Source organism: Camelus dromedarius, chromosome 4 (genome assembly GCF_036321535.1).
Source record: "Camelus dromedarius isolate mCamDro1 chromosome 4, mCamDro1.pat, whole genome shotgun sequence".
In the NCBI taxonomy this organism is placed as follows: Eukaryota; Metazoa; Chordata; class Mammalia; order Artiodactyla; family Camelidae; genus Camelus; species Camelus dromedarius.
Window position 1 is genome coordinate 77,814,651 of NC_087439.1, and position 9,126 is coordinate 77,823,776.

General features: G+C 36.4%; 1 pseudogene; it reads right to left on the bottom strand.

The window, feature by feature from the left end:
• Positions 1 to 2,836: 2,836 nt before the first annotated feature.
• LOC105088816 (large ribosomal subunit protein uL22-like) lies at positions 2,837 to 3,271 on the bottom strand (annotated as a pseudogene).
• Positions 3,272 to 9,126: the final 5,855 nt, after the last annotated feature.

A 9,126-nucleotide genomic window follows, 5' to 3' on the forward strand; every position in this document is an offset into this window, starting at 1 on the left:
GTCTTTTATTTTCTCTCAATTTGGGCTTTTGAGAAGACATTGCAGTCAAAAAAAAAATGCTATCCTTATAATATTCAAGAATGTACTTTAAAAGCAACAATATGAAAATAGAATCAGCAATTAGTAAAAACTATCACAATCCAATTAATGTCACAGTTTACTGTCTGCATTTGTAGGAAGAATGTTCTCTTGATTAAATGTACAGAACGCTCTTCAAAACTGTTCAGAGTCTCTCCAAAGGACATATTAATTATTAACTGTTAATATTAAGAATACACTTGGGGTTGAAAAATAGGACTTCGATTTACAGTAATAATTTTAGGATGGAGTTATTCCAACAGTAAATTGTCACAACTGCTCAAAGTGTGATGACACCCATGAAAATAAAATAAATACAGTTATAACTTTCCAGTAGATCTTGAGGTACTTTGCCAAGAAACGTAAAATGTTTAGTATACTTTCACAAATTATCAACTGAGACTTATACCTTATGTTTGCATAGGGATTTGGAGTTATACAGTATTTTTAGATGTGACATAAATCTAATTATTGACAATACAGCCATTTAGCATTTAATGCTCCCTCTGCTAAATATTATTCACAAAATATTTCTTACTTTGAATTACTGGCGGCCAAACCAGATAACCCCCAAATTGGTCAGGCATAAACACATTTTTTATCTCAGTTTATATTTTTCTGACAGGCTGAATGACCTCACTAATAGCACCACCAGCACCCATCTGCAGAATTTTTGTTTCCGTTCGCTGAAGGATTCCCAGTTGTCCAAACATTTGTTTCTGCAAAGAGAGACTTACAAACAAGTAAAAGAGTGTTCAAGTTACTTGGCACAAAGTTAGTATGTTTTCTGACTCTGAGTCTCCTGCCAAAGCCAACTGTCCACAGATTATTTACATGAATGAAAAACTTTCAGATATGATCTCATTCTTCATTTGCTAGGGCAGAGGAATTTTGCTCCCTCTATGCCTGTGTAAATTTAACTTGTCATCGCAATGTAGGATGACTTCTCTAAAGGAAGAGACCAATCTCATGTCACAAATGGAAATAAATGTGTGCTTGAAAACTGCCTTTTAAATCACTGTGTAATAAGAAAAAAAAATTCTTAGAAGGATTTTTAATTTACTAAATTATACTAGCAACCTACTTTGCATGGATTTTTGACAACTCCAAGGGGAAACTACTACCAAAATATACAGGAAAAATGAGTTTATATATGATAGGCATTGATAAAATAAAGTATCATTATTAAGCAGTACTAAATTATCTATTTGTAACTCTTTCTAGATTCCTCTTTTCTAACTCCTTCTAATCACATATCCATTGTGTTCTCTTTTTGTGCCTTAACATCCTTGTTATAAAGGTGGGTCCACCCATCTATCTATGGCCCTTTTTCCTTTCACTTGATAAAATGCTCATATTTTAACTATCATCTCCCACGGGTGCAAGGAAAACCAAGGTGAATCACAAGTCCAATTAGGAGATATGTTCCAATGGAAATAGGAGCAGATTTGATTCCTTCAATCCACTAGATTACTATAGACTTTCCACAGCTCTTTCATGGCTGCCACATTGTTTTTCTATAATCACTTGGGGTTTGTACATTTCTAGAGGAAGAGACACAGATTTTGATACTAATACATGGATCTAACTCAATACCATTTTAATCCCCTGCACTAGGCAGTTACTAATAAAGGTTAAGGTTTCCACCAAAATAAGTGTTTATTCTTTTACATATTTATTTCATTTTATTTGCTATGTGTCTGTTTCTGAGTATTTTTTTCCACCTCTACACTCTTTTACAGCATCTAGAGAAACGTCATGTGCTTCCCAAAGGAGCTTTCTATTTTTCCTATGACCACTTAAGCTTTATGCAAATCACAGAGTCAGTGCATTTCTTGGCCACTACTCACCAGACTGAGAAGAGAAAGACTGGGCAAGGAATCAGATGGTCATCAGGGCCAGAGAACGTGTTATAACTTGAAATAGCTTTCCAAGAAAACAATTTAACTATGAAAGCTCACAGAGACACAAGTCACTGTTTAAACATTGTACAAGACCATATTGTGTATAATCTAAGATAAGGATTTTCTTCTATAAGGACTAGAGAAGAAATTCATAAGTTTTGACCAAACCAAACCAAACAAAAAAACGCTTCAGCAAAACTTCTACCTACGTGTTGACAGTCCTTTTGAAGTATCCTTATTAAATATAATAATAGTTAAATCTTAGAGAAGGGAAAAGTACTTCAAATACATCATTCCATCTCATATTTTTATTTGTGCTTTATAATTATCATTTTATTGAAGGAGAATCAATTTGAACTGCCAATAGCTTTATCACTTCTCTTTACTAATAGTGTCCTTGTTCAGTAGTGTCAGACTGGCAACAAAGTATCTTGGCAAGTCAAATGTCCTCTCTTCTTTTCCTCTGAAACAGAAGTCGGTAGGAAACATAGAAATGAAAACACATGCCTAACTCTAAGTTATGAGATGCTATTTAAAGTCCCTTCTATGAAAGCTCCGGTGTGGTACAGGGAAACTGTGCTCCGGCGACATTAGAAATCTGAGGTTAAAACTTCAGCTGTGCCTACTATGAGCTGTGTGTTTCTGCCTCTGCCTCCTGCTTCACAGTTTTGTTACAAGGACTAACTGAGATCCCAATTTGGGAAGGTGCACAGCACCATCACAGACCATCACTAAATATTAGTTTCATAGTATATTTTTTCAAATAATTTTCACAAACATTAACTTTAAATTTTTAAATTATTTACCTTATTTTATTATTTTTAACCTCTATTTGCATTTATTTTTTGTTGAATTTATTCCCAGGCCATAAGTTTTTATTTCTTCAGTTTCTTCTGGGATATCTTTTTCTTCTGTGCAACCTTTTCTTCTGGTTTGGAAACAATCTGCTCTTTTTCAGTAAGGATCATCTCAATGTAGCAGGGAGAGCTCACGTATGGTTTGATCTGACCAAGAGCTCTCTAAGTCTTGTGCTGCTTCTTGGGGACTTTGTTCACCTGGATGTGCTCAATGACCAGAGAATCTATATCTAAGCCCTTCCGTTCAGCATTACTCTCTGCATTTTTGAGCACGTGCAATAAAAACTCAGCACTTTTTTGGGGTCATTAACCCCACGTCCAGCTCCACTGTTTCGCCTGGGCACATCTACCAACGCCACCATTGTAATGGTGGAATGTCACATATTGCTTATGTAAAGTGACGTCTTTCAGTTACTTGGTGGCTTTTCCGATATTTTACATTCAAATAATTTTCACATGCTTGCAATCACCCTCTAAAGTAATGTGTGGTCAGATATCATCTCCACTCCATGGATGAAATGGAATCAAACGGAATCGAATAGCCTACTCTTTGGAGTCCTGGCATCGTGCTTTTTTCCACTGTGTGACCCCTCATTAGACTAAGTAATCCCCTTAAACAGTGAGGCTTAGAGAACTTTCTAGTAAACTGCCTGAACTTAGGCATAAAAGGCAACTTAACCATCATGAAAGGATCCAAAACACAAAGAAAGGCTGGCTATGTTCCATTTATTAAAAATGTTATGATTTTTGAGCAATATAACTGAAATCTCGGCTTTGAAAAAAATTTCAACAGCCTATAGCTGATCCTATGGGAGGAAATCCAACTGTTTAGGCAACAAATATGGCATTACCAGGTAGTTAAATCTGGGAAAATGACAGTCGTTTGAAGTGAGAGAGAATATGATCATAGGAATTCAAATCAATATCAAGAGACTCAAATTGGTCTGTTTCAGAAAAAACCATTGAAAAAATGGTAGGGCCATCAAGGCCAGCTTTGATTTACCATATGTACATACACAGTCACTCAGCATGGTGTCACATACATAGTAGGGATTCAGTACATAGTAGGGATTCAATACATAGTGAGTGAGTTAATTAATTAGTGAATAAATGAATATTCTATCTCCTATTTGTTGTTCAGTATAAGATCAAAGAAGTCATTCATTCAATCTGTTTTTACTTATGAATGAATGAATGAATAGCATTTTTTGGATTTCTATGTGACTTCTAAATAAAAATAGAAAAACTTTATGAAGCAATAAATTCTTTGCTGGAAAGTCTCTTATTTGCACATTTATTTTAATGAACATGAACTTTTGCTTAACATTAATTTCGATTGTTGACTTTTCATAATCATGCAGCTATTTAGCAGTGTGCTCAGTGTGCTCTGATCTTTAAATAGCACAATCTCAGTGGTGTGCTGGTTCAACCAATAAATAAAGATAAATATCAGGTTGCCATCCTGTAATAGGTCTATAGAAAAAATTCAATTTAGACATATAAAAATAAGAACATCATGAGAAATCAAAGAGGAGATTGTGAAAGAAAATGAGAGGTTATTATCTAGATATACTTTAGGAAACTAAAGCCTTAAATGCATTTACTTCATAACCACTTTCCAAAGGAGAAAGCAAAAAGGGAGCAAAAAAGCACATTTCCAAACGACATGTAAGATAAAACTGATTTATTTCCACTCAGTTAAAATAAATGTTCAAATTCATTTCCACATTAGTGATACAGAAATATAATAATCATAATATAGTAATATGGAATAGTAATATTGTAATGTAGAAAAATAGTGATATAGAAATCAATCAAATCAAGATACAGTGATGATAGGAATAAAATATTCCACAGAAAACATAAGATAGTACTTTCATCAAAGTAGCCAATACAAGGTTGAAAATACCAAATGATTGTTTTGATAATACTCAGGTTTAGCGCTTTCATGGAAAGGTTTTAGGGTCAGACAAAGCTTGCTGTTATGGGGAAGCTCACTATATAACTTGGCATACTGGAGACAGTTAACAGTGTAATCATTTCCTTTCTCTTTGAATTGACCACATCCCATCCTTTTAAAGCACAGTCATCTCCCCTACACTGCCATCTACCATCAATTCAACAGGAACTCCTTCCTGCCTTAATTGCAGTAAACTCTGCAATTTCACCTTCTATAACTTGATTAATTAGAAAAGAAGTAATAAATTTTCAAGGTGATGAATTACTATGTCTGAAAACTATGTGACTGTTCCCCCAAAGAACACTGCATAGGATAACATCCCCCACAAGTTCTCTAAAAACAGGGGTCTATGAATAAGTACATTTGAAAAATTCTGTATCCTCTTTCTTACAGATTCACAATATGCATTCTAATACTAAGGGGAAAAAGGGGAAGGAGCAGGAGTAGGTGGGTGGAGATAGCTGTCAGATCATGATCCAGGTCTACAACTAGGAGAGGAGAGAAGGAAGGGAGGAAGGAGGATTGGGTAGGGAAAGTCTCAGATCTGGAGACTGTGACAGGCCAACATGCAGCCCCAAGAGCAAAGATTGCTCGTTAAAGGGATCCTGCCTTGTACAGTAATGGCCTGATTCTTATCACCCCATCATCATTCATAATCATTGGCTGAGAGTAGCTTGGGATAAGTGTAGGCCTGCATGAAACCCACAGTGTATCCAAAAGAGCAGCAATTGGAAACCATCAGTCAGTTATGCTCCCCACAGCAGATTCTCCTGAGGAACATCCCCATGGCCATGCAACTAGATTTGTTAAAAAGATGTTGGTTGAGCTGAAATTATGAAGCAAATCAGACATGAGAAGCTGCAGGAAGTAACAACACCCTCAGGGGCCAAGAGAAGCAGTGGTTTTAGTAGAGATCACCAGACACAATCTAGGACCACAAGCTCGGTCTAATGAAGCTAGTATGGTGGAGGGAGGGCCTGCCTGATGACAGCTGGGTTCACAGCAGAGACTCAGTCACTCTTAGAGATCTCTACTAAAGCCTAGAGGGCAGGGAGCCTTCTCCCTTCCTCCCTCCTTCCCATCTCTCTCCAAGGCCTCTCATGGCACAAACTTAAATGGAAACTATTGGCAAGGGACACTGAGACAATGCAGAGCAGATCAGGGAAATAACACCAGTGGGTCTAGAAGGGACCCAGCCCAGGACTGACACAGCAAATGATGGGATTAAAAAATCCTGCATTTATGCTGAATTAACAAACAAATTTGGACATTGATCATCAAAAGAATCAAGTGCCTACAAGTTACGCAGGCCACAGCATATTGGGAAAGATACAATGTGTCTTAATGAAAGACACACCAACATAAAATCATATTTTCAATTAGTAATGAAGACCCAATAGATATACTAGCTTTAATATTTGATATTCTTTGTCACTGCATAAGAAATAAGCATGCTTATTAATAAGAGTTTTATTCACAAAAACATGTTGCAGTAGTTTGATAGATTGGAGGGCACAGATCGAATATGGTTTCACAGTTGGTTGATTTAGACATGAATTTAGCATGTATTTTAAAGAAAATGTTGAAAATAGTTAGAACATGATTGATAGCTACAATTTTTGAATGAATTGAATAAAAAAAGTGTCAAAAGGACAGAAACATTTAAAAAGATTCAATAAAGTAAAGCCCTTTAATTCAGAATTCATGCCTCATAATTGTATATTTTTTAAAAGATATATTGCCCCAGGTAGCACTGGTTTCCTGTGCTTACATAAAGAAAAGCCTCAAAGACATTGCAAGTGAGGGGGTTTTATCAAGGACTTGCTTATCACATAGGCACTCCTCCCAAATTAAATGAGTACCGTACTCAAAAAGCTTGAAATTTGGCCCAAATATGAGCAAATGTCTCCTTCTTCTCTGCTCTGATTCTTCTTCTGGTCATGCTCAGAATATTTGCATAAAAGGTAGAGAAGCAGAGCAGACATCTGTCCAGAGCTAGCCTACCATTCAGCTGTTCCACCAGTGTCTGCCCGCCTCGAAATGAGAGAGGACGGGAGATAGTGAAGTAGGAGGGACAGATGCCCAGCATGCCAGCTTTGTGAAGTGCTAAAAATACTACCCTGGAAATGATGAGGCAGAGGATAAAAGACTTTCCAGGTGTTGGCGCCTTGGGGGTGCTCAGAGCAGCCCTGGTGTTAATGTCCACTACCCCCATCACAGGGCTGTAATTGAGTGCTTTAGACAAGATTACAGGGTTGTCTCTTCTGGAAAGGGCACAGTGTCCTCCCCCTGCATGTACACTCTTTCAATTTCGCCATGGACAACTAAAATTTGAGATGATGGGGTGATGTTTTAATATGTCCCTTTGTAAAGGTCCATTGTTAAACGCTGGCTTGGAAATAAAAATGGAGAAAAAAGATATTTGCGGTGCTTGTTCAGCTTAACACAGACAAAGTTATTTTATGTAGTGAGAACACTGTATCCTGATCTCTGTGATATGCTATTTAACTATCAGTCAGTCACCCACCTCTACTTTGATGGCTGAGCCTGAGTGAGGAGAACTTTGATGGGGACAGAGATGCAGTTTTAAGAGCAGAATTACATACTGCTGCCCATCTGCTTATAGCCAATAGGCATCAAAATAGAGAGACTAAGAAAAGCTTCTTTTTTCTTTTCTTTCTTTTCATAAGAACCTTAAAAGTAACAAGAGATAAGGTTAAGGACAATAAAAGTGTTCCTGCAAATGTTTCGGCAGTTATTTATAGAAATGGGAGCTGGGAAGACCACAGGAGCACAGAGAGCAAACACATTGATGGAAGACCTGGGTCCCAGAACCTACTCTGAATCTCCTTGGGACGTTTACTAAAATGAAGTACAATAAACTATAAATGTGAACCACTCAAAGCCCCAGACAGGAAAAAAAGAAATGTTTGGTAAAGAAACTTCACCGGCTGTGACCTTCTATTGCGATCACTCAAAGCATATACATCACGGTGGAAAATAAATGATAGACAGCAACTTGGCAGGCAAGTCCCAGAGGACTAAACAACATAATGTTATGTAGTTTGTAAAGGCATGGATATTTGTCACCACAGCCTGCATGAAGGACACACACTGAGCAAACTTTTATTAATGCGTTCCATTACTTTGGTGTATGTGACTTCTTCCCCCACATCCATTATGTAAAACAGCCTGGCATTTGGCACGTTGCTTAATAAGGGTTGCAGTCAACTATGCAAATACTTAATTATCATGGCACCTACCTCCACATTATAGCTTCCTTTCTACGTTTTCTCTTACATCAAAATTACTTAAACTCAACCTTCACTACACAACACTATGAAGAATCCTCGGTGATATCCAAGAGATAATGGGTTTTACATGTAAGAATCCAAGGGCTATCCTGCCCACCTGAGGGACCCATTATGGGCCTTCTGAAGTAAGCAATGAAAAGAGTGGCCATCAATTATTTATTGAGTATGTTTACCAGAGTCTAGACAATAAAACTATTCTTAATCGTAAGTGATGTTTTACAATATCTGATCATAATTTTTGAGAATGATATTTCTGTTGCTTCTTTAAAAGCAGATAAATAATTGATGACAATGACTGTTTAATATTATGAATCTGTAAGTGATAAAGAAAGTAAAGACACACTTTTAAACAACGCATATTCATGTTAGGAAGAGCATATCATTAACTATATGCAGCCATGTCTAATATATTTAAAAAACAATCTAATTTACTTGTACCTGACCATGTCACAATATATGATTTATAGTACTTTATGGATATTACAAGAAGTTTGATTTTGTGTTTAAAATGAATAAAATGGGACAAAGAGGAAAATAAGACTAGAAAAAGTATAATAAATCCAGGGCTGAGATTAGAGCACAGAATTTCTTAGCAGAAAGTGGGTCGTAACTTCCTGAGCTTTCTGGATGCGAACTCAAAATAAGAAACCCAATCACTCATATGATTCTTGGTGTCCATAAAATAAAAATAAATTATTTGGCCAAGAATAAGTATTCTTGGTTCTTATACATGAGAAGAAAATTCCTCCTGTTTCTTTATAACAACATCATTTGTTTGATGAACAACCTGTTCACCACCATAGTTAAAGCAAATAAAACTCAACAATAAGTTACTTAGAGATGTTTACGGTAATGCCTCTCAGTGTGGCCCTATGATATAGTCTCTAAATGAAGTCCAGTCAGTTTTCCTATGATACTCTTAAAATTTTGCAATTTTTTCCTCTGGGCTCTGATTTTTCTGATTTAATTCAAAAAGGTATTTTGGACTCTTTCTTAAGTATTTATATTAAATT